Below are 27,232 nucleotides of genomic sequence, written 5' to 3'. Positions count from 1 at the left end.
ATGAGTCCCTTGCTCACTGTACCATCAGGATTCAAGCAAGCCGGGCCGAAGACGGCTGCAATGCCAGAAACCGGTCCCCGGAAGCTTGTTTCTTTTCCAGTAAAGAATTGGCTTAGTAGTTTGGTCTGCCCTGTTCCCATGATGCACTGGCCCAGGGACAGACTAATTTGCATATAGCCAGGTTCTGAACTGGGATGGTGCAGTGAGCTAAAAAACGGTGATGGATCAAGCCCTGATCTTTTGACTGGGTATGAGTGTTCTGTTTAATTCAGATGCTCTGTCCATCACCACCCCCTTTTCTGAATCATTTTGTCAAGCAGCCAACCATTGTCCTTTTGCCATAGGAATGTATTGTCTTCTCTTTCTTTTCATGTTTTTTGGGGGTGGCCAGGCCATGTGGGGGCGGCCATTTTGTGTGACCTTCCATCGTGGTTTAGTTTTTTTGCCGCAGGCCTACAAACTTGTGTGATTTTTTCTGCCAGTAGTCCTAGAGTCCCAGAGATAGTCAGCGGGATGCTTGATGTAGCTTTGTCCATTTTGTCTGTTGAATTTAACATCATTTAGGGCATGGGTGGCAATGCATTGAATTTTCAAATGTGGTGTTTGGGGTGTAGTTAACTGTTTGGGTGAAAAAAACTCTAAATGCCTTTGTTGTTTGTGTTGTTGTGTAACTTTCAAACCTTGGAATTTCTTTTTTGCATTAAGCTGTGATGCAGGCATCCTCCTTTTTCTGGCCATATAGGGAGGGATATAGGCCTGCTTGACTTTATTGTTTTCTGGCCTTTACCCATGTACCTGTGATGAGAGTGCCCATGTGGAGCTGGGGTGGTAGTAGTAGTGTGCTGTTTTGTTTTTGACAAATTGGCCTGTGTATTGCCATTGTTCCTGTTGGCTTACTACTGTTCACATCCCCATTCCTATCTGCTGCAGGTCACTGATGCTGCATCCATCCGAAATGATGCACAAATTAAGGATAAACAAGTTACACTTCCACTACATTTGCTTTTTAGTTCTTTGCTATTCTTACTCTTACTGGTTGTACTAATACTTCTAGTATTAATTAAAATTAAAGCTAAAAAAAATCCACATTCGACTGATGTTGTTAACTTCTGCCTTCTTTGCTTGTAGGTGCTGAAGAGGAGGTGGCTGTCATCATTCATCGCCTGTTCTACTGCCAGACGGACGTCCTTCTGTACTACGTCACGTGTGGTGTGACTAACCTGACCAGACATCATTCTCAGCAACTTGTGCAACTGAGTGCTGCTCCTGACATCTGAAGAAGATGGGCCCAAAGAAAGCAGGTACCAGGTCATCCAAGACAAAGAAAGTAGCTGAGAAGAAGGAAGAACAGAAGAAGGAAGTGACACTTAAGTCTGGTGTTGACTCGAAAACCTTTTTTGGGCCAAAAAAAAGTACGCCTGCAGCAGCAGTGACCGGGGTCCAAGCTGGGGCCAGCACCTCCGCATCAGTGGGCCCAAGCCACCAACCCAGGCCCAAGCAGATGAGTGGGGAAGAGGTAGCCAGCCTAATGGTGGAAAGCAATGATACTGAGCCTGAGCTGAACGTATCGCTATCTCAAAGTAGTACACATTCCACGCAAGAGGGAACACAGCAGAAAAGTTGTGAACAACAACCAGCGCCCGCAATAGTAGATGTTCAACCTGAGCCACTGCCCGCAATAGTAGTTGTTCAACAACCACCTCCCACAATAGTAGATGCTCAACGAAAAGAACAACCACAACCATCCCCTGCTATAGTAGGTGTTCCACAACCACCGCCCGCAATAGTAGATGTTCAACGAAAACAACAACCACAACCACTGCCTGCAATAGTTGTTGTTCAAGAACCACCACCGACAATAGTAGTTGTTGTTCCTCCGGAAGTCGGAGCAGTTCAGGAAATTGAGCCTGATGCAGAGCAAGAAGAGGCAGCACCTCATGCAGGAGATCTATTGTTTTCCAAATCCCCACCAAGGAAAAGGAGGGTTAGTCCATTGAGTTCTTCGCCAAGCATCCCTTCTGATGATCTTGATCTGAATTGGGAGCCACAACAATCTCAGCATGAGAGGGAGAGACATCACAAGAAGACCAGGCTAGGGAAAAGGAAGGTTCCAGGAAGCCTACCACTTATGGAGTGCGATGTTGATCAGCCGGATAATGATGGTGATGATGAGTCAGACCCAGTCATCACAAGCATTACTCCGGGCCCTGAGGACATGGAGACCAACATTTTAACCCTATCAAGAATGGCTGCGACTAGGGATGTAGCATGCATACCACCAACACAGGCCACACCAAAACTACCTCCAGCTTCCATTTTTACATTTGCACACAGCCGGCAGCGTCCTACATCCAGCACAAGTTCCACCTCAGCAGAAGTAGGTAGTGGTACTACTGCGCAGCCACATAGTGAAATTCATCACACAACAACCTCCAGTTCATCCGGCATTGGAAGTGGCACCTCTAGCAGGAGACAAAAGTTAAGCTCCCCAGTGTGGGACTTCTTTACAGTTAGCGCAAATGAGGAGAACATTGCTATATGCTCCATTTGTCATTCCTCTGTTAGTCGTGGTAAGCTTGGTACAAACTATGGTACCGGAGGCCAAATTACCCATATGAAAAAACACCACCCAATCAAGTGGGAGGACCACCTACGTATCATAAAAGCAGGAACCATTAATGTTGGTGGGGAAGCAATAGAAGGTCCACAGGTCGAACAGGAAGAAGAGGGAGACATTCTATCTGGTAGTGGTACACTAAGTACCCCTGTCCGACTCCCCAGCACTGCAGTGGTAGATCCCACATCCTCTGCATCAGCAACATCTCTGTGGTGTCAAGTTGTCACCCACTCGGAACCACGCTGCAGGAGCGACGATATTCCCAACCCGCTACCCCACCCAGACTGCAGAGTGCCAGCAGATACACGCAACTCAATACAGGCTGAGCCCGGGGAGAGGGAAGGGTAAAAAGAAACAAGGGAAAAGAAATAATGTCGATGGACCCTGGTAATCTCCAGCTCCCTTTAGTCCCAACTTCTGTAACACACTGACTTCCCACACTGTACAGGGGAGAAAAGAAACAGAATACAGGTCATAAACTTAAACAACCTTCAGATAAGTCATTTCTCTTTGCGCATAACATTCATGCATGTAACAACGACCCTTCCTCTCTTTCTTACCCGTCTTCGGGATTCAGCAATCCAAGTAATGAGACCTTCACTAAGGGAAATCAATTATGAGCTGGAATGACGGGGGCCATCCAAAACGGTAATTCCACAAGTAATGTCTCTTTTCAGATGAAGGGGAAAAAAGTCCTTAGACTAAAAAAAAAACATGATATTCCAATCGTGGCACGGTTAAAACACCCGATACCCGAAAACCCCACTCTGTGGCGACAAAACTAAAGAAAAAACAAACACCGACTAACAGCCGGCTTGCGAAGGCATCTCAAAAATCGCACAACGATGCGGATAGGAAACACAACGCCCGGATGAAGCGTCTCCGACATGTATCTTCGGTCTGCACGCAGCCGCGTACAGACTCTAACAGTTCCACACACAGGTCCGAGCACAGCTCGCACGGTCCAGGCGTCCAAAAAATCCCAATTATAGTCACTTTACCGCGTTCATAGTGCGGCGCAAAATGAAGCCTCGCTTTGCTTTTATCCAATGCGTCAGAACTCCTTAGACGGCCACTCTGACAGGGAATCCAACGCTACGGTCACGAAGGAAAACAGAAGAAGAACAACGTGACCATCCAGAAACCAAGCAAGGACTGACCCCGCCGGACTCACTTAAATATCACACGGGCAGAACAGGAAGAGGGGCGTGACCTTCTCCATGCACAAAGAGAGAGGACTGGGAAGAATGAGAAAGGTAATACAGCACCCTGGGTGCCTAAACCACCCGATTCCCAACATGTGGCACCAGAGTAAGAGTAACCCGGAGACACCAAGGAGTACTGGTGCAAAGTCTGCAACGCGAATGACAGCATCGGGCACAACAGAAAGAAATACCAAGCAGCGTACCATTGTTAGCATGTTTAGGCAGGAGGGAAAGTACGAGCGCAACCACCCAATAGCACGTTTGTACAATGCTAAGCTTGCTAAAATGTTAGCTCTGGACCTTCTCCCTTTTTCTTTTGTTGAAGGGGTGGGTTTCCTGGAATTTGTGTCAACCCTCTGCCCAAAATGGAATGTTCCCAGCCGCTACACTTTTGCCAGAGTTGCTGTTCCAGCACTACACCACGACGTGCTGGAATTGCTTGGAAAAGCCTTGCAGCAGAGTGCTGTGCATAGTATCCACCTGACAACAGACATGTGGACCAGTAGCCAAGCCACTGATTACATGTGCATCACTGCACACTGGATCTCTTTTACAGGTGTTAGAGACAAGATATCTACAGGCATTGATACTACTGAGATTTTTAATGATACTCGCAAACATGCTACTGTAGCCATGTTTGCTATGGAGACATCGCATACTGCTGCAAACATTTTGGATGAGTTCAACAGCAAGGTCTTTGAATGGCTGCGACCAAGAGGCCTCAATATTGGTTTTGTTGCCACCGACAATGACAGTAATGTAGTTAAGGCCATGGAAGATGGTGGCTATTTTAGGGTCCCGTGTTTGGCACACTGCATTAACATTGTGGTTCAAGACTTTCTGAAAAATGAAAGCAAAGTCAGCAGCTTACTGACCATTTGCAGAAGAATCTGCACGCATTTCAATCATTCTTTTAAAGCCCGGAAGCAGCTACGGGTCATTCAACGTGAGCATAGAATGCCAGTGAAAGCACTCATCCAGGAGGTACCAACACGTTGGAACTCTACTTATTACATGCTTGATCGGCTGTTTGAGCAGTACATACCACTTAATGCTTATGTCATGACAAGAAGATCAGGGGATCCAACTGGTGTTATTAAAGCCATGACAGTTGAGATGTCGCAATGGGACCTCATTAAATGCCTGACAGAGATGCTACTTCCTTTTGAGGTCTTCACACGTGCAGTCAGCAGGGATGACTGTACTATGAGCCAAGCTATCCAATTGTTGTACATGCTGGAGCAAGAGCTGAAGGAGGTGTCTGAAACATACGAAGGTGTTGAAGGAAAACTTGAAGCATGTAATTTGGCGAAGTCCTTAGCCGGCCGCTTATCTCAGAATACAAGGATTCAAAATAAAATTGTGTTGCATCAACATTACATTACTGCCACAATTTTGGATCCACGGTACAAATTATTTGTGAACAGTAATGCAGTAATTCCTTTTTCAGAAGGGGATGTTTCCAAGTACAAAACTGTAATAGCCGAGGAAGCCACTGATTTAGAAAACGAACGGCTCTCAATTAGAGGCCTGCCAGTGCCAGCCCCGGACAGTGCAAGTACTACTGAGCATCCTACAGAGTCAAGTTCTTCTTCACAGCATGCGAGCAGTGTGTTTGCTTCCCAGCAGTCACCAACACAAACAATAACAACAACCGCACCAACAGGATCTGATTCATCAGACACAAGCAAAAAAATAGCTGCTTGGTTTCTACAGACAGGAATGGGTAAGTCCGTTGCTGTCGCAAAGCAAAAAGAGGACGAGCAAACCCGAGCACCAATGAACATTGAGCGGTTGGTCCAGGCCTATCTGGATGACACAACAGAAGTGTTCATGGAGCAAAGCCCATTGGTGTATTGGTATAGGACAAGAAGCCAATGGCCACTGCTCAGCAGGCTGGCAATAAAGTATCTAGCTTGCCCTGTTGCAAGTGTGTCTTCTGAGCGTGTTTTCAGTGCTGCTGGTGCCATTGTGACTGTGAAAAGAACCAGTCTCTCGCCCAAAAGCGTGGAGAGGTTAACCATGATAAAAATGAATCAGCACTTGATACCACCAGACTACAAATTACGTGAATCAGAGCTGGAAGAGGAGAGCGAGTCGGAAGAAATAATTAGTGGGTTACAGGACCTACTTCTGTCGGAAGAACCACCAGGGTTTGAGGACGAGCTCCTCTTCCCTGACAACTAGGCTTTGCTTGCAGTGCCAAACTTAATCATCATCAATCACAGGTAAGAAGAGAAGTTTGCTGGGAGGTATAATGGAGGAGAGACTGGTAGTACAAATAGGACAAATATGACTCAGTGAGGGGTACCGCATCTATCTGTTGGCATGATGTTGTTCATGTGGTCAATTAATAAATTATTTCAATCAAACACTGGCCGCTGCCCTGCATGTAGAGTAAACCTTGTGACGTACAACAGTAACCCCACCACAAAACAACATCATATGTGTACGTTGAAAATAAATAACATTTATTGATGTACATAAAAAAATATCCTCCTAGTCCACTCCTATCCCACCCCTATCCCCACCCTAACCCCAACCAATGTCCAAGTCCAAAGAATGTCCCACAAAAATAAGTTAACCCCAACACCCAATTCCCACCCACCAACAAAAGTATTAAAAAAGGGGCAAATGAACAGGGCCCATCACAATCGGCGGGCTTTAAGGTGTTTGTCCACCAATATCTTCACACGCTCCTCTAATTAATCCTCCAACTTTGACACCAGGAGGAGAATCTTTTGCCGAAATGCACGGCACCTACATTTGCATCCATGATGTGGGGCGGCGGCAGATGTTGTTAAATGCCGGCGGTGAGCGGATGCCTGACCACGGTGCCGTACTCCTGCAGGTGGGGCCTGGCTGGGGCCTGGGGCATTGGTAGAAGCAGCAGCTGCTGTCTCTTCCTCCTCCTCGGCCTCAGCCACCAGCCGGCGGTACTCCTCAACAATGGCCTGCAGTTTCCTTTGCCGGGCCCTGGCTGCCAACTCCTTCCTCGATGGTTTTTGGGAAGGAGTATGAGTATCTATAAAAAAAGAAACAGGATTGTAACTGAAGCTCTTCCAAATTAATTCAACACATAGTGGCATAGTAGCACTACCAAGCGCAGTACATACAAATGGTGGCAACTTTTAGTATCTATCTAATCTATCCTCCTGCTTCCCCTGCCTGTAACTTTTGTTGAAGTTTTTTCTGGCATTATACTGGCCCTAGTACTATGGGTGGACTTGAGTACACAGAAGAACACCAGTCTTTTTTGTATCTCCTTTTATATTTTCAAAGTAAGACTCTGCTTCCAGTGACAGTCTCCACCTATGATGAATACAATACATTTAGGGGGAAAACAACCAATAAAAATAAATGTCTATCATTCTTTATTATCGCCTTAGCTGGTTTCAATTTCACCAACAACCACCCATGCGTCCACTCATTCCTTGCCTTGGGTTTCATCGTCACAAACTCCGCTCATGATTCTTGCTATCCACTATATCCATGCACCCATATTGTTTTGTCCAACCAGGCATGCATCTTCTCTTTCACCTTCCAGTTCTACCCATCCTTCAACAACCCATGCATCGGATTCATATCAGCCATGTGCATGAACCTTCCAAAGTATCCTTCTATGGTAGTCTTATTACATCTTTCGTCCTTCCTCCTTCCTCCCTAGTTCACTTCTTTCCCTTTTTGTTCAACACATCCCTCAAGGTCATCTGATCTGATTTTTAGTCTTCTCCATAACTTTCACGGCTGAGTTGGAGTCTGATAGAAGAGGCCTTGTTTACTCAACTCACGCTGGTAATGCTGCAAAGGGTGTCTTCTTCAACCATTGTATATTGTCCAGTACAATTTCAAATTCATACTTTCTTAATAAGTCTCATAGCACAGTGAGGGAAATGTTTCTCTTCCACCTAGTAATGCAAATAAGTAATGAATATAACTTACCACCACCCACAGCTGAAGTTTTCTCCCCCACTGTTGCTACTGCAGGTGCCGCAGCCACTGTCTCCTCCTGGGTGGCATTAGTATCGCCGCTGGCCCCGTCAGCAGTGGCACTGGTCGTTGGTAGTGACTGTGCACCTATAAAAGCAAGAACACCTTTTGAGATGCCTGCACAACTTCCCCTATTTTACTAGTTGTACTTCACCAGGAAGGAAGATTGAAAATACAGTTACGTACAACATAAAGCATTGTAAGTGTAACTAGTCCAAATTGCGTACTACTGTACAGCAGTAATTAGACAGAGTTTAGTTTTACTTTATTAGATGGTCCCTAGGGTCATCTAATCTCTACTCCTACTCTAGTCTTTGGAACGTTAGCCTGAGCCATGTAACCATTTTAGAATGATCCGGGTCTACTGTTTTGCCCATGTTGTTACCTTGCAGCTTGTTGCACAGTAAGAAAGACACCTTTGAGGCCACATGAGTGTTGCATACAACTAGAGAGGTTGACTTACTTACTTACTTAAGTATTGTTAATCCCTTTTGCTTATCCATAATGTTACACTTTTTGGCATGACTGCTATAAACTGGCATAGTTATTCACTGTCTAACGTGCAACATTTTTCTCCTAGGCAGATGAGAAGATTGCCTTCTACGAACCAGAGATTAGCAGAGCTTTCGAAAGATGCATGTATAACCAGTATACGTTCAACGGTAAGGGGTCTCCCACAATTCCCACAGTTCTCTATCGTGCACTAGTTGTACAAAAATGTATAGTATTTAATCTTCTTTATTTTGCATGGTGGAGCTGGATGTTTTTCATGGAACAACTTACAAGTTACAACAATACAAAGCTTGCTATTAAAAAAATAAAGTTTTTGAACTTGCACATAGACTCTGTGGTATATTTTGAGTGTCTGGGGTGTTGTGGACTTAAACGAGTGAGTGAGCGAAAGGGTGTTCTTCTGTTCTGGGCTGTGTAAGACAATCATTGGGTATATCTAACTATCTTCTTGTGGGGGTCGGGACGGAGTGGGACAAATGACTATGACTGAGACACTTAGGTAGGTAGACTGTCGCTGAATTGTGGGTTCTTCTGACTGAGTTCTGTGACTAGGGTGTAAGTAAGGTCCAACCTCCCTATCACCAACATCCTATTTTCTTGTGCATAGTTCTGTATGTGCCTGTGCAGAGAATAACCACAACAGTAGTAGTAGTATAATAACCTAACAAGAATTAGTAGGCAAACATCTCGTTGTGCATTTTTGGGGTGGGAATTGACAAAGACTAGAGATTACAGAGGACAACGCAAAAGACAGGAGTGGACCCAGTGACTACAGCTAGTCTATCACAGCTTTATTCCAAAGAATACCTTAACTAAAGAGTGGCCAACAGGGCAAGCTTAGCTAAAGACAGTCTAATAGTAGTAGCACAAAGAGTCATCAGGCAGAGGCAGTTTAAAGGAATTTAAACTAGTCAGGGATGGCATTAGATACCCAAAATTTGGAAAACAAATTGAAGACCAAAGAAGGTTTAGCTAACATTTAATTAGGAAGGATGCTTAATAGGTTTGAAACAATAAGGTGCGTTAAAAAGTTAGGGAAATATAATTCATAATATTATAAGCACTGCAGGACTTACTGGGGCCAGTAGCAGGATCCTCGGTAGAGGAGCGCTCCTCTGGTGGTTGTCCCGCCGACTCGGACCCCGTCTTCGTGCCCCTGGGTGGTGCTGATCATGTAAGAAATAATAAAGAAAGAGAAACATTGTGTGCTGTGAAACAAATACATCATTCAAAAATCCTCTCAAACATTTTAGGAAACAACAATTGCAATAAAATTTACTTCGAAGTCTAAATGACTACTGGCTTGCAGGATTCACAGACCGTCTACTTATAGAACACTAATCAAATGTTTCATAAACATTCTGATTGCAGAATATACTAACGAAGCCAGTACCACCTGACCTACACCACCTATTCCAGAATCCAGCCGGGCCAATTGTTCAGTAAGTCAGCATTTCCATTTTATTTTTGCCCGCAAACATGCATAGATGAGATGGAGGAGTAGGACACATGCATAAATTTGTGCATACACGAAATTGTTGGTTGCTTGCGTCATATGAACTGCTTCTGACTGACGTGACAATGCTATTGCTGCTAAGCCTACCACTCAGTAAACAAACTGCAAACCGATTCTATGGAGGGGTGGGATAAATAAGAACTAACTAAGCATTCAGTGACAGAGGAGGCGCCGCGTCATGCAGACCGTTAAGAAAATATGAACTAATACTATCCATCCACCACTATTTCACTAAAGGACAATGTAAGGACTAGACTCTAGCAATAGCATTAACTAACTTCAGTTCTCTAAAGTAAACTCTAACATCAATAATCACCAGCCCAAGCTAGCGCACAGTCACAAACCAGTAAGAGAGGTGGCGAGCGAGCAGCACCCGTGTCATACGGTAACAGAAGATTTTGAGACGGAATTGATCTGCAATGTAACTAAGCGCACAAGTAATCGTGTTACTTATTCGTCCAAGAATTATACACAATACTTATACTACTATATATACATATATTAATATTACTAGCTACTCACCAAGCCCCACGACCTCGACACCTAGCAGGTCCAACAGGTCCTGCTCCCTGTCCAGAATGTCTGCCCACCGGTGGGCCAGCTGCTGGTGGGTGCGCCGGATATCCGTGCGGCGGAAGACTGCCCGGCCCACCTTCGCCCACCGGCGGTGACGCTCCTCTGGGAGGTAACCAGAGCATCGCCTGCTGCCAAGGTCAAGGGGAGGTGGCGCTGGATAAAAAAAACCAGGGCGGCCACCTCCGCCTCCCCGAAAAGATTCCGGGCCTTCACCCCTGATGGTCGCATTCTGCCGCAAGGCAGCCTGCTCTTGGGCGCAGGCGCCTTGCCCTTCGAGCCGGTTCTGCTGCTCCCCTTTGCCATGGTTCTGGGGTGGAGGTGGAGGTGGAAAAGAAAAGGTAGAACAAAAGGAAAAAAAGTTAGGGGGAAGAAGTAGGAGCTTAAATAAAGAAGTAAAATAAAACAGTAGAAAAGTCTAAAAAAAAAGGTGGGAAAGTAGAAATAAAATACAAAATATGAACTTAGGGACAGAGAGAGATAGATGATAAGTAAAAAAAGTAAGAAAAACTGTGAAAATAAGTAAGGATTGCAAAGATAAAAGGTGGATAGAAAACTAGGCCCAGAACCATAGCAGATAGTGTGAAAAACAAGAAGGCCGCGCCCCTCGCGACCTCGTGGGTAAGTTCGCGCGCGATTTCACGCGAACACGCACCTTGTCAGCGTGAACAAGTAGTTGTGTTCCCGAACAAGACGTGCACCGCGCGAACACGTTATACGCGACCCGGAAGAGGAAATAGGGGACACGAGCGGGCGGGACAATTGGAAAAAAAACAAGATGGCCACGCCCATAGCCCACCACATGGGTAAGGTCACACGCTACAATCCCCCAAGCACGCAGACAGCGCCCCGAACACGCACAACGCGCTCCCGAGCAAGAAAAACGGCTCGCGTACGGGTCCAGCAAGCGACTACGCACGCTCGCGAAGCTACGCGAAGCTCGCGTAGTGCGAGAACGTCTTCGCGTAGCTTCGCGTAGCGCGACTACGCATACTACGGCCAGGGTTAATAAAATGCTTTATTCAGCACCAATCTGTTGAAAAAAAATTAAATGAGTCCAGGAACACTGAAGGCCAATGGCCAGTCCAAAACCAAGTCCATTACAGTGGTGACTTTGTGGAGGCTGTCACCCCAAAACTTGCCTGCACATGTTGGACTTAGAGGTCCGTGGACCCATGGGGGGCATCATCTGAATCTGGGTCTGGCACCGCGGGGACAGGAGAGGCAAGGGTATGTGTAGTGGGCGCAGGTGGGGAGGATTCCTCCACAGTGGCAGGGTCAGCGCAAAAGGTAGCAACATATTCAGCGCTGCACTCTGCTGCCAGTTCAAACAGGCTACCACCTGAACCCGGGGACACAATGGGAGTGGAGGTAGAGGGCTGTGAGTCAGGTGTATGATGGCTGTGGGTGGGTGGGTGATGTGTGTCCCCTGTCCCTGTGAGTGTGTGTACATCCCCCTGAGATTGGGTGAAATTTGGTTTGTGCTCCGACTTACGTGTGGGTGTGCTGGGTGTGTCTGCTGGGGTGTCTGATCTTGTGCGTCTGCGTGTATGGTGGACAGGGATGGGAGAGGGGGATGTGGATGTGGATGGGTCAGAAGGAGTGGGGGGATTGACGCGGCAGGATGGCAAGTGCTGTCGTCAGTGTTGAGTCCATGGACGTCAAACTCCGACGTTGATCAGACATGTCAGCTGACATGCCCTCCATGAATGACAACAACTGTGTCATTATTTGTTTTTGGCCATAGAGGACAGTCAGCATTGACGCCTGACCAACTTGAATCAGCCGGAGTAGGTCAACAGACTCAGCACTGAGGGCAGCAGGGGAAACAAGGGCAGGGGCCGCGGTGCCGGGGACAAAGGAGACACGGGGGGTAGAACGGACTCTAGGGCCCCTAACAACTGGGAGGGTGGAGATGGGTCTGGAGGAGGAGGGGACAGACATAGTTGCAGTCGATGCCATTGCTGCATATTCCCCCTCCTCCTGGGAGTCAGATTCCAAGCCGTCTGCATGGTAGGAGGTGTCGTGCTCATGAGGTCTGGCCGCTGACTCCCCTCACCCTCTGTGCCACTGCCTCCCTCCGACTCCTCCAAGATGGTGGCAGCATTGCTGGGTCCCTCGGTCTGTTCTGTGTCTCCTCCAGGTTGCGGTGATGATGCTGTTGGCAACGAGAAAAATAACAATATATCAGTCACCTCTCCCCATCATACATATCAGCATTAAAAAATGTTGCGCCATTTCTAATCATGGCATGCATCATCCTTTTGTCTTGTTTTTCCCTTCTACAGGCGCATGGGACACCCTCTGTCCGCCAGTGGGGATTGTCAATGGAAACCGCATATGTGTATTCACTTTAGTAAATTTTGGGAATTTGGATCCTATATTATATGAGTGAGATTAAAGGTATGAAGACACTTACACCATGAGTGACGTTTTTATCTGAACCCTTTACACAAAGAATGTTTCTTAAACCCCTGGGCAGGCTTCGACATTTGGGACCCCCATTATATCTACGGGGTCTGCGTACAGATCAGCGGGACTTGCACTCCTTTGAGTAGCTCCCACCACTGCAATTTTGTTTTTTAACACGAGTAAATTCTGAAGTTTATTTTCATTTGGAACCATTGGTCTTTATTACCGTATTGAGCCCTTACATTATTATGAATGTACTGCTTGTTTTCGCAGGAGTACACGTACATTAAGAGCATACTTACCGTTCATTGCATGGGGGCTGAGACAGAGAGCTAGGCCTTATCTGTCGCGAACGGGTTCTGTTTACATTTCCTCACCGGGCAAGGATGCCACTCTGTACAGCAAAACAGATAACTGTTATTCATAACACTGTCTTGGCAGAAGTTCAGAAAGTGGTTCAACCACAATAAAATAAAGGGCTCAGTACGATATTTATTTAAAATGCACAATGCAGAATGCAAAATACATGGGCCTTTATTTTAGCTTAACGTTTGGGAGACTTTGATGACTTGACTTGCAGGACATGTCTGCAGAGGCCTAGTGATTCAGGCCACTACGAGAAATATGCATGGGTGACATGCACATGAATGTCACATAGGGTATATGTAGTGGACATTATTTGGTCAGGCAAAATATCATTTTCCACAGGGCGACGCAGGCGCGAAACATGTTGACCTATGTCTCTTTATACCCAGGCATAGTATGCCATTGGGGCTAGATTTTATTCAGCAGTTGAGTCTGCTCAGGGTACATGATTACAACAATAGCTGCATGGTTACCCATTATGATTTAATTTACACTTGCACGCACTTTTTATTTCCCTCAATTGACCCACCACCCCGCACACCCGCATGCACCATCCGGCAGTCCTATAAAAGATCTCTGTTAAAGAGACCCTTCGGGGGACCCGTAGGGAATTGCAGCGCCGGCCCTACGAGGAGCAACCGCCCGATGATGAAGCATGACATCTTTCGAGGTGTGTGAGGGCAACAGAGGACACAATATGTTTCCCCCGTTTTTCTGTGGGTCCCCTTACCTACGGGATTCTGTTTCTCCTTTCCTTCTTATTATTTTTTCACATATGGGTGACTTTTGCACCCTCATGCATTTGGTGACTGTTTGCACCCTGCATTAGGAACAGTGTCCCTTTTTGGAAATAAATGCATCATGAGTCACATGTCACATAACTCAGCAGATATCTAAGTCTCCTAATGCGCAATTGTAAGAGACACAAAGCTCATTGTATCCACAGAGCAAAGTCACAAACCAGGCCACAACTTGGAATACAGTCACAATGATGAGCCACTGCCTGTCACCAGGACAGGTGTTAAGCCATCATCTCTGGGAGCCAATACCATTTCCTGTAAACCCTACAATGACTATCTTCTCCAGCAGCAGAGCCTAAGTGCATAGTGACAAGTCCACATCAGATATTACATCCTCAGCACACCACTGACAAGGCTAAACAGTTGGTCCCATCACACCTCCCATGCACAACATCCCAAGCACTCCGTCAATGTGAGTAATACTGCCCAAGAAGTAGAAAATATGAATCTGGCTCCCAATAACTGGAAACCTATATAAAGAAATCCAAGGTCACATTGTTTTGCTGCAGAATCAATATTTGTCCCAAAGAACCTGCTACATTTCTTGTGAATATGCACACACGCACTGCCCAGTGTGAGTATGCACAAAGCAAAATTAGGATACATGGACAGTATGCACATGTAGCTAACACATGAGAAATACAAAAGCATACCAAGGACAAAGGCCACTGAAGCAGACCCGTGTAGTACTCCTTGTTGAGACTCATGATCAGTGCCAAGCTATCATGAAGGGCAAGCACAGTGCACAGGCTGTTGAACAGTTAAGGTACCAACAAGTGTCACAGACCCCCCTCCAACATGATGATGTGCTAAGCAATATGCATACTAATACCTTTCTTCCCTAGGAGGACATGCACAAATATGAAACATAGAAAGCAGGGGCCAAATGTGGAGGAGGGTAAGGGATGTCAAAGAAAATTAGCTTAAAAAGGGGCCTTGAAATTACAATGCATTAAGTGTCTGTCTGACCACACCACCCCCACTGTGGGAATGTCACCAGGCTCACAAACACTGCAGGTAGCATGTGACATACATGACAGCAAACAGACATGTACCTACCCCCTCCTTGCTGCTGTCCCTCCTGCATCTGCCTATAGAGGTCAGGGAAAACGACGGCCAGGACCCGGAGCAGGTTGGGAGTGAGGTGACGCGTGCCTCCATGACGGCGTGGAGCCTCCATCTTAAGCTGCACCCGGGCGATACGGCGGGTCCAGCACCGGATGTCCTGCCACCTCTTGCGTATGTTCCGGACCCTGCGGTAGGGTTCCCCCTCAGACCTCACATCCCTGACGGCCCTGGCAATGTCCAGCCAGATGTCCCCCTTCTCATGGCCAGATACCTGTCAGGAATAAAAAGTGAAAGTACATCAGTACACCTGCTCCATGTCCCAAAGACCCACACTTGCCCCACATTGATGATAACAACAGGGCAGAGGATGCATACAGGACTGGTATCATTGTTCATGTGTAAGCATGGGCGAATTTTGCGAATCTGGCGTTCGTGAATGTGCGTATTTGCGTATTCGCAATTCGCAAAATCCGCGAACTCTCGCGAATTTGCGGATTTTTTTTTTGTGTTCGCAAGGGTTTCTGCCAGTTTGCGAGGGTTTTGTACCAGTTCGCAATTGCGAACTTACTTGTCGGCTCGCAACGGCCGTGACTATGTTGTTTCTACGTCTGGTTCATCATCACAGGTTCACAGCACCCTCTGTTTCACCAATGCCACCCTCTGGTACACCCATGCCACCCTCTGGTACATCACTGTCACCCTCTGGTTGAGTTATCACTGTAGATTATGGGGGTGAAAAAAAGCAAGCACACCTGCCCTGCTTCAACTTACATGAATTAATTTGGGGTTGATTAATGTGTCACTGAATTTAAACTTCCAGTCTGGCACCTGCTTCCTTATCTGTAATTTGCTTTCTGTTGCAGGGCAATTTTTTTTCACAGGACCTTTGTGGCCTACTTGTAGCTATTCTATGAGCCTGCTGTGAGGGTCAGAGCAGGGTCATAGAATAGTTGCAAATAGGCAACTGAACTCTGGAGGGGCCCCTCAGGAAGCACTAGAGGGAATGGTTACTAATGTTAAGATTGAACTTTTGCACCTGCTGAGTGCTTTCAGTTTTGCAAAAATCGTTTTTCTGCAATTTCGCGCCATTCGCGGGGCGCGAATTCGTGCGAGATCGATTTTGGTAGCCGCGAATTTGTGCGAATACACGATTTGTTTTTTTGCGGCGTGTTTGGTCGCGTGATTTTTTGCGTGTTCGCAAGCCGCTTGTAGCGCAACGTTTGCGAAGTTACCCTAGCGGTCGTACATGGGCGCGGCCATCTTGTTTGCGTGACGTAATTCCGTTTCCGGGCGCTATGTGTAATCTCGCAAAGTGTGCGGCTCGCTAGTACAATTTCGCGTGTGATCGCGAGGAAAATCTCGCGCGAACTTACCCACGCGGTCGTGAACGGGCGCGGCCATCTTGTTTCTCATTCATTGCTATGGTTCTGGGCATGCTTTCTGTATCCTCTCTGAATCTCTGCCATCCTTTGCTTTCAGTTTTGCAAAAATCGTTTTTCTGCAATTTCGCGCCATTCGCGGGGCGCGAATTCGTGCGAGATCGATTTTGGTAGCCGCGAATTCGTGCGAATACACGATTTGTTTTTTTGCGGCGTGTTTGGTCGCGTGATTTTTTGCGTGTTCGCAAGCCGCTTGTAGCGCAACGTTTGCGAAGTTACCCTAGCGGTCGTACATTGGCGCGGCCATCTTGTTTGCGTGACGTAATTCCGTTTCCAGGCGCTATGTGTAATCTCGCAAAGTGTGCGGCTCGCTAGTACAATTTCGCGTGTGATCGCGAGGAAAATCTCGCGCGAACTTACCCACGCGGTCGTGAACGGGCGCGGCCATCTTGTTTCTCATTCATTGCTATGGTTCTAGCAATGCTTTCTGTATCCTCTCTGAATCTCTGCCATCCTTTGCTTGTTTGAAGTTTTTTTTGATCTATTTTACTTATTATCTATCCCTCTATTTTTCTAGCTCTATATTTTTGTGTTTTCTGCTACTTTTGGTTAATTTTAAACTACTTTTTTAAACTCTTTCCTTTTCTTCTTCCCTATTCTATTTCTTCTTTATTATTTAGCTTCCTTTCTGCCCAGACCATGGTAAAGGGAGCCGGGAAGCATCCTGAGAAGGGGAAGGGTCCCGCACCCCGTGCCCATCTCCCGTGCGGGCGTTTGAGGGGGGAGAATGTCACAGCCCGGGAGATCTTCAGCGCAGAGGAGGTGGCCGCACAAGTTTTTTATGTTCAGCGCCGCCTCCCCAGGACCATCATGGCAGGCGGCAAGATCGCTAGCGGGTACGGGATCCGTGAGCGCCGGAAGCGGTGGGAGAAGGTGTGCCGGGCCATGTACCAACACTCTCGGGTCCGGCGCACCTACAACCAGGCCACCCACCGTTGGACGGATCTCCTGGACCGGGAACGCGATCTGCTGGACCTGCTCGGCCTTGAGATCCCCGGGCTTGGTGAGTAGTAGTAGCTATTTCTTTACTACTCTGTTTTCTCCTGCTCTGTGTGTTATTATATTGCAATTTTTTGTTTTTTACCAAGAGCAATAATGCTGCTGCTTACATTGTAGGTAAATTATATTTCAAAATCTTCTGTGCATTTCAGGTGCACTGCTCTCCTTCTCAGTAGCGTTGCTACTATGCTTATTTGTTTTCGATTTTGTGTTCATTTCATTGGCCTGTGAAATTATGCATGAGTGTAGTTTAAAGAACTGCGTAATGCTAGACACTAAGGGTCAGATTTTTCATTACCGGTGCATCCCTGCAAAGTAGCAGGGATGCGCCAGTAATTGTGCGCCACGCCACCACCACCCATGGTGCGCCGAATTTACAATGTAGCGCACCATGGGCCCAAAACGTCACCAAAGCGTTACGCATCTGTGCCGTAAAGGCGGCGCATTGCTAGAGTTGCGTCGCAACGATGGCGCAGCTCCAGCAATGCTCTGGGGTGCCCTATCTCCCCAATGCTGCGTCAAGCCGTACGTCTTCTTCAAGCAGGCGCAGGGTTTGAGTCACGCATCATTGTCCTCAAAGTGACTGATTGAAATCTTGTAGATTTCCCTCAGCCACTTTTAGGGTGCGTTCCTGCGCAGGAACGCCCTCCCTTGCGCCAGAACGCCCCCTGATGGCGCAGGGCTTTACAACGTGATGCATCTCCCATATGCGTCACGTTGTTAATATACGCCGCACCATGGCGCCTCGTTTGTTCTGCCGCTGCGTCACAAAAGTCGCCCAACAATGGAGCAAAAGAGCCGCAGGGGGCTTCTAAATCAGCCCCTACAGACTCAAGTCCAGTCCTTCCTTTGTACACCTGGCAATAAGAAGAAATAGTGGTGGTGGATTGATAGTTTGAGTATTTTAATGACTGGTTAATGTAGTAGGAAACTTTTTAGTGTTGTCGCTGATCTGCAATCACGATGGACTTTGTCTGTCACTTCACGTGCTGCGGACTGCTGCCTGCCAGTCCTAGGCGAACCTTTTTAGTAGTTTGTTTAGCGAGTTACATAACTTTCCAAGTCGACGGTCCGCAAATCAAGCAATACTAATATCGTAGTAGACCACGTGAGATAGGTCAATATTTCCCGTGGAATACTTGTCCATTTGCTATTTTGCCAAAATATTTTGTTATTGTTCTTTTCAAATGTTTGATTTGGTTGACAAATATCATCCATGTTTTCTGGTCTTTCTTTCTTTCATGTTGTACATCAGCTCCCCCCAGGGGCAAGAGGGCATTGGAGGAGGCTGCTGCTGCTGCTGAACAAGGCCAGGATCGGTCAGGCGAGGGCTCCTTTGCTGGCCCCGGTAAGTTTTAATTTTAATATAGAGTACCTATTTTTTCCTAGCGTTCCTCATTCGCTTTTTCTAAATCGTCTTTGATCTTCTTGTAGACTGTATCTAAATTCTTATCCTGCCTCGACTATGACTCCCTGTGGTATTACTAGATTATTCTTATTAGTCTGTCTGTGTAGCTAACTAAGATTGCACATTTGGCAAAAGGTGTAAAACGAAACTCCCATTCTAGTCAGCAATAGCTCTATGCACTGAGTGTAGTCCTCTGGGATTGTCCATAATGTCTTTTCAAGTCTTCTAAATATTTATGCTTTGACAATTACCAACAATAAAACGGTGAATGACCACCAAGAAAGAATAAGATACTACTTTACTTTTGGTTTGGATAGGAGGACAATCCATTCTACTACTGTTGCAGGGACAAATCTGCACAAACCGAACTATGAACACTAAATAGTGCATTGTTTATCAATTATAATAGGCGCAGGTAGACTTTCTTTCCACATACCTCAGTGATATCAGACTTTGAAGAACCCCCAATCTCCTTACTGACTAGATAGTGTGGCAGAGTCATTTAGCTCCTGAATTCATCGATGATTGATCCCCAATGATGATTATCCAACGCAGGACAAGAGTACGGAGTCAGAGTCCAGAAGTGTCCGAGGCACGGACTCATGCTTGCAAATTGCAAAACCTTTTGCTCATTCACTCATGACCAAAAACCACAGAGTCTATTTAAGTTTTAAAGCTTTATTAAAAGTAAAAATATTTATTAAAATCAAGCTTGTCATAAAACATAAACGGTTCATTAAAAATGGAAAAGTGCTTAGTCATTTTTTATTTCACACATTTATTGTGGGCGAGCCGAGCCCTCACCTGGTTTGAATTTTCATTGTTCTTTTTGGTGCTGAATCATTGGTCCCTTCGTCCTAATGATTTGTTCTTAGAAGTGAAGCTTCTGTCTGTTATGAGGAAAATGGTGCGTGTTAAAAAGCAAGCATTCATCAGTTGTGCCAAAAAATGCAGCAAGACAACACCCTTCCCTGGAAAAAGGGACATTTTTACTTTAGAGTAGACAGTCACAAATTATTATATTGGTTTCTGTATTCACATTTCTTCATTCCTAGACAAAATACTAGTGAGTGGTGTAGGTCTATGACATCTAACATTCTTAAATGTACTTTGTAGGTGGAACATCTGGTGCTGGGCCCAGCACGGAGGTGGAGGAGGAAAGCTCTGGGGAGGAGGCGGTGGAAGTGCCGCAGCCGGACCAAACTGCTGTGCGGGTTGCCACGGTAGTGGCGGGCAGTGGTAAGCTCCTATATTCCTTACTTATTGAGATTGTAGACTGCATAGTGTGCTGCTCCCCGTGAGAAAACGTAAGGTTTGTCTAGATGAGAGACATGAAGAAGAATGATTGACATTTAGGGGCCTAATATGACGGTGGACGGACCTGAGTCCGTCCGCCACCATAGAGTAGGAGGGACCGTTCGCAGGGGCAGCGGCGGTCCCTTCGTGGTAATTAGGACGTGACCACCACCCTGGCGGTCACATCCTGTATTTTTATCATTGCGGCGGGTGCTGCTTGAAGCAGCACCCGCCGCAATGATAAAAATGTAAGTTGTGCATTTGCATGCACAAAGCGGCAGGCACCGCGCGGTGCCTGCCGCTTTGTGCAGGCAAATGCAGGGGGGTACCATAGGTACCCCCCATGTGCACCCCCCACCCCCCTTCACCCCTGGGGGCCCGCAACGGGCCCCCAAACAAAAATCCGTATGCGTTTGCACGGCGGAAATGCCGCCGTGTAAAGGCATGTTACTCCAGACATCCTAATATGGCTGGCGGTGTCTGATAGACACCGCCAGCCATGTTAGTGCTTTTCCGCCGCGGACGGGAGGCGACCGCAGCGGATAGCTGCGGACTGAAAAACGATCCCCCAGCCATCCTAATCTGGCGGGGGGTCTTTTTCAGTCTGCTGCGGATTTCCCACATCCTCCGGGCCGGCGGTGGATTCCGCCGGCCCGGAGGATGCGGGAAATCCGCAATCCTAATCTGCCCCATAGTTTGAATGGATGGATGCCTGGATCATGGTACTATCTGGCTCTTAGATAGCATATGTGTATCTAGAGAGAGTAGACGGTCACTGGATGAACTAAGTGTTACTTTGAAGAGCACGTCCGTCCCAGTGTAAGAAAGGCAAGGAAAAGAAGTTGTAATTTGTCCGAATACTACCATGAATAGTAGCAGTAGTTTGTATTGCAAGCACAGCATATATCCGGCTATTACGATGGCCACACACTAGTCACTACCTCTGTTAATAAGTTTAGTAGAACTCGGTCATTCATGTGTGTGTGTATCACGGTTCACTCAATAAAAAGCAAAGCACCTAAAGTCATCCCATTTGTAAGCGAATAGATACCATGTGCAGTGATAGATAATCAGATTATTTATCTTCTTCATTTTCCTTTTCTAGTATTCATTGGCACTGTAGGGTGAAAGTTAAATTAATTAAGCAGTAGCCCTTGTAACAGAGTATTACCCATAATAGAAAAGTAAGAGCATCACCACCTGCATGTACTGGACTGGTACAGTAATGCAAGTCTGTCTCACTCATCATTGCGGGCGTCTGTCTTTCTCGGGTGGAAGTTGACTGCGCTGGCATTATGCCGGCTTGCAGAAGTTAACGTACCAATTTTGCTAAACAAGAGAGAAAAAGAAGAATAAGACTGGTGTACTGTCATAGTCGACTCTAATGGAGTGAGTCCATAGTGCTCGTAGAATTGATTCCTTAAACTCCCACTAATGTTAGAGCAAGGGTGAAGAAGTGGGAGGTTAGATAGATACTGGCCACAATAGTTATGTACTGCACTTGCAAGTTGCTAGTTCTACTGTGACACAACTTTCTGCTGAATCATTTTGTGTTAATCTTAAAGAGCATTGGTTACAGACTATGTATTTCTTTCTTCATATAGATGCTCCTACCAAACCAACCCGAAGGAGCAGGCTTCACGGGCCCGGCAACGGAGGCTGGAGGCCACTGTCGCTGAATATCGGTGGCTGGTGGCCCAGGAGGAGGGGGACACGCAGTCTACAACAACATCTACCGGCAGAGCTGCATCCTCCTCCGCGCTCCCTGGGTCACCCAGTCAGCGCAGAAGGTCTCCAGCGGTACGGAGCCGGGGTACCGCTGCCGCAGCCACCCGCCACCGCCGAGCAGCAAAGAAATCAGCTGCCCCCCACAGCAGTTGCAAAAAACGGATGCACCGCCTTTCCCTGAGGGTTTCCTACCTCGAGCAGGAGCTGCTCAACACGAAAACCCTGCTCGAGACCCTCCGCAAGGAGCATTCCGACCTGGCCCGGAAAGTCAACAGCAGTAGCCAGCAGTAGGAGGAGAGACTGTCCCTTGCCCCTTTTTTAAAGACTTCTGGGGGGTGGGAATTGGGAGTTGGGTTTTTTTACTTTTTTGGACTTTTCAAGGACATTCGTTGGGGTTAGGGAGTGGGGGTGGGTTGGGTCTTGTGGGAGATTATTTTTGTCAGGGATATAAATATACTTTAAACTTTATCTTAGCATACGTGTTTTTTTTACTGCTTTTGAGGCTGGTGGGTGGGGTTTAACAGTAACTTTGTTTTCGTGAAACTGAAGTGGCATCTTGATTCAAATTGTGTAATTAATTGCCCAAATGTTTTCAAAACTAAGTGCCTCTCACAGAGTGAGTGAATTCAATAGTCCTAGGACTTTACTAGTACTAGCGTCAGTCTCTCGTCTGTCCTAATACTCCATTATACTTCCTCCCCCCCAAACGCTTATCTTACCTGTAATTTGTGTTTTGAAATAGGGCTAGGCACAGGGCTGGCTGCACGGCAACTGGCGATTAAGGTTGGCAATCCTGGGCGGATGAAATGTCATCATTGCGTTGGTACTAGTGGTGTTACACAGTGGCAGTTGCAGTATCTGAAAAAAAAAGAAAATGAAACCTTGTTTTCCTTACCGTAGCATTAGAACGGTACGATAGAGAATATAGCAGGTGACAGGAACAGTGCCACAATGTAGCCTAACAAATGGTAAAGTATTGAAAGTATAACTAGTACTTGCGTTGAATTTATTTGACATTGGCTACTACTACAAGAAATAGTACCGAAGGTGAAGGACACAGCAGCGTAATATAATTTGCCACGTCTAGGAGGAGGATGTTCTAATCTTGATGACCTATCAAGTTGATGGCGCACATGAAAATCTGCTTTCATTTGCCAATAGTGACTGAGTGTCAAGCTGAGTAAGAATAGAATATATATCCTCGGATTCCTTCACCAGCCTGTTGCTATGACCTTATCCTCCCCAGCAAGTGTATGGAATTATTGCTGTCATTTAGTCACACATCAATCAAAACCACACAGCCCAGGGGAAGAGGGTTAGGGTTTGGAAAATGGATGGGAATGGGTTTTTTTTTTGGGTAAGTTTTGTTGAGAGAAGAAAAAAAAAGCACAGCATGGACAAACAATAATTGAAGATAAAGAAATCTTTGGGTACAAAGCTAACCATAAATCTTTTAAGTGACATAAAGGAAGTGCATGCACGACTGCATGCATGGTTACTGAAAAGTAAGTACTATTTTCGACAACCGTGAATGACAGAATGCGACAGTACAGGGCTGCAGCGTTTTCACTTGCCTATCTCTGCACTCAGAGAAACACTTCTTACATTAAATTAGGTTTAAAAAATAGCAGAAGTAAAACCTATAGAATGGCTGTAGGGATGAATTTAGAAGCAGAGAATGGAGATCCAAGAAATGCAGAGTCACACTCATAGAAGTTCACAGCAATAACATTACTTTAAAGATAATTAGAAAAGAACGGATACTGTATCTGTATGTTGTTGTAGTTGTCCTGTTGAATTTGGTAAGTTGCATGCATCAAACCATTCCTCCTCCATTCCAGCTGACGCTCCGTCCATCAATGTTGGTGACCAGAAGACACCCTGTCCACTGCCTGCCTGGCGGATGCTGAATTGCGGCTCGCTAATGTGAAGCCTGACTTCATCCTTTTTTTCCCATTGCACAGACTGAAACCCGGCCTGTAATTATTGATGGAAGAACAGGAAGTGATATTAGAACACCACTGACAAAAAAATATAAGGTATGTAAGCTGTGTAGTGCAAAAAGTCGCACTTTGAGTTTCCTAATAGACAGTACAATATTTTTGAAAGTGCGTACTCTGTCTGAGTCTCCTTTTGAAGGATAAATAAGTATGGGCAAATTAATTTAGCGGATCTTTCCCCTCAAGCTAGGTGTACTGTAAACTGTGTTTTAGAACAAAATTAGACCTTCCCAGCAGTGCTTCCACCCAGACCCTTACTAAAGCCAGTCGCAAAAATGTAGAAGACCCCCAATCAGATCTCAAAAAACGAGGCCTAGTAGAAAACTGGTGACAAAACGTACTTTGAAAGTAAAAGTAGGCCCAAATCCCCCCTTACCCACCGTGGATTGTATTCAAAGCACTTGCAAGCAAGCAAAAGTATCCATAACCAGCATCGCTCCAAGACTCGCAAACCCCCCCACAAACAGCCCCCCACCCAAACACATGCAATACAAATACTGCTAACCCTAACGAGCCCTTAGTTAAGAATAGTGGCAAACGCTTTCTTTAACTATGCCAAATCCCCACTTTTTCCACCATGGATTTTCTTCAAATCACTTGCAACCAAAATTACACATTCCCACGAGTGCTCTAAGACCCCAGAACTCAGTTGCAAAAATCTAGAATACCCCGAAACACATGCATCCTGCTGCTAGGGCTAACCCTAACGAACCCTAAGTTACAAAAAGTGCCAAAAGGCTTTTCCGCATGGATTTTCTCCAAACCACTTTTATCCGGTATTAGACCTTCCCAGCAATGCCCCATGACCCGCCAACCCACCCGCAAAAAAGCACAACACCTCCAAACAGCCAAAAAGCCAAAATGGAAAATCTCATATTACTTACAATATTTTTCGGCCTTCTGTCCAAACGCGCTGTGCAGCTAGGTCATAACTCCCGTTGTCCACCATGGATTCCTGAAAAGCAAATGCAATCAAAACTAGACTGTGCCAGCAGTGCTCCCAGACCCCAAAACCCACCCACAAATACCCGGAACCCCCCCAAAGAGCACCTCAAAGACAAGCAAGTCAGCAAAAACGCAAAAAAATATTTCGCCTCCGATTAGGTCCAAACCACTTTTATCCGGTATTAGAGCTTCCCAGCAATGGCCCCAGAGAGTCAACCCAGGCGAAAACTAGTAGAAGACCCCCAAACAGCCAAAAAGCAAAAGTACAAAAATGGGGACTTTGTCACTTTTGGGGAAATTTCCAAAATCACTCAGCGCGCGCTCTGCAGCTAGGCCCTAACTCCCCTCTGCCTCCATGGATTTCCTTCAAACCTCTTGCTATCAAAACTATCCATACCCAGCAGTGCTCCCAGACCCGGAAACCCACCCACAAACACCAGAAAGCCCCCCAAACAGGCCCCCGAAAACGCTACATTGAGCAAAATGTCAGAAAATGCAAAAACTTTTTCCTCATGGATTTTGTCCAAACCAGTTTTATCCGGTATTAAAGCTTCCCAGCAATGGCCCCAGAGCCGTCAACCCAGGCGAAAACAAGTAGAAGACCCCCAAACAGCCAAAAAGCGAAAGTACAAAAATGGGGACTTTGTCACTTTTGGGGAAATTTCCAAAATCACTCAGCGTGCGCTCTGCAGCTAGGCCCTAACTCCCCTCTGCCTCCATGGATTTCCTTCAAACCTCTTGCTATCAAAACTATCAATACCCAGCAGTGCTCCCAGACCCCGAAACCCACCCACAAACACCAGGAAGCCCCCCAAACAGGCCCCAGAAAACGCTACATTGAGCGAAATGTCAGAAAATGCAAACACTTTTTCCTCATGGATTTTGTCCAAACCAGTTTTAGCCGGTATTAGAGCTTCCCAGCAATGGCCCCAGAGACGTCAACCCAGGTGAAAACAAGTAGAAGACCCCCAAACAGCCAAAAAGCAAAAGTACAAAAATGGGGACTTTGTCACTTTTGGGGAAATTTCCAAAATCACTCAGCGTGCGCTCTGCAGCTAGGCCCTAACTCCCCTCTGCCTCCATGGATTCCCTTCAAACCTCTTGCTATCAAAACTATCCATACCCATCAGTGCTCCCAGACCCGGAAACCCACCCACAAACACCAGTAAGCCCCCCAAACAGGCCCCCGAAAACGCTACATTGAGCGAAATGTCAGAAAATGCAAAAACTTTTTCCTCATGGATTTTGTCCGAACCAGTTTTATCCGGTATTAGAGCTTCCCAGGAATGGCCCCAGAGCCGTCAACCCAGGTGAAAACAAGTAGAAGACCCCCAAACAGCCAAAAAGCAAAAGTACAAAAATGGGGACTTTGTCACTTTTGGGGAGATTTCCAAAATCACTCAGCGCGCGCTCTGCAGCTAGGCCCTAACTCCCCTCTGCCTCCATGGATTTCCTTCAAACCTCTTGCTATCAAAACTATCCATACCCAGCAGTGCTCCCAGACCCTGAAACCCACCCACAAACACCAGTAAGCTCCCCAAACAGGCCCTCGAAAACGCTACATTGAGCGAAATGTCACAAAATGCAAAAACTTTTTCCTCATGGATTTTGTCCAAACCAGTTTTATCCGGTATTAGACCTTCCGAGCAATGCCCCAAGACCCGCCAACCCACCCGCAAAAAAACACAACACCCCCAAACAGCCAAAAAGCCAAAATGGAAAATCTCATATTACTTACAATAATTTTCGGCCTACTGTCCAAACGCGCTGTGCAGCTAGGTCATAACTCCCGTTTTCCACCATGGATTTCCTGAAAAGCAAATGCAATCAAAACTAGACTGTGCCAGCAGTGCTCCCAGACCCCAAAACCCACCCACAAACACCAGGAAGCCCCCCAAACAGGCCCCTGAAAACATGATAGTGAGCAAAAAGTCAAAAACGTTTTCAAGTCTGATTTGGTCAAAACTAGTTTTATCCGGTATTAGACCTTCCCAGCAGTGCCCCAAGACCCGCCAACTCACCCGCAAAGAAGTAGAACACCCCCACAAGTGCAGAGTCTTTCTTCATTGGGCGTAATCCAGCCCTCTGCTTTGAGGGAAATAGGAGTCTGGAGGAGGAGGATAGAGGAGCATGTTCTTGTGAACTTGTGAACCTGAGGAATGCAGACTGCGGCACCTTCAAATCAATAAGCAAATAAGTGAAGACAGTTCTGCTGATGTGCTTGTTTTTGTGATTAGGTGATTAAAGTTTTAATTATATTAACTGTGCAAACCAAAGAAAGACAGACACACAGGAATAAAAGTGAATAAGGACGAAAAAGAAAGTTATTGATTCATTTGCTCATTTTCAGGGCTCGG

At 46.3% G+C, this 27,232-nt stretch overlaps 1 protein-coding gene across 1 annotated transcript in view; it reads left to right on the top strand.

The window, feature by feature from the left end:
• LOC144761751 (uncharacterized) overlaps window positions 1–27,232 on the top strand; it is a 1,311,126-nt gene that overhangs the window by 795,723 nt on the left and 488,171 nt on the right. The window lies entirely within an intron of this gene.

Source organism: Lissotriton helveticus, chromosome 6 (assembly GCF_964261635.1).
Source record: "Lissotriton helveticus chromosome 6, aLisHel1.1, whole genome shotgun sequence".
In the NCBI taxonomy this organism is placed as follows: Eukaryota; Metazoa; Chordata; class Amphibia; order Caudata; family Salamandridae; genus Lissotriton; species Lissotriton helveticus.
Note: the sequence above shows the minus strand (reverse complement) of the source record. Positions and strands in the feature narration are given on the sequence as shown.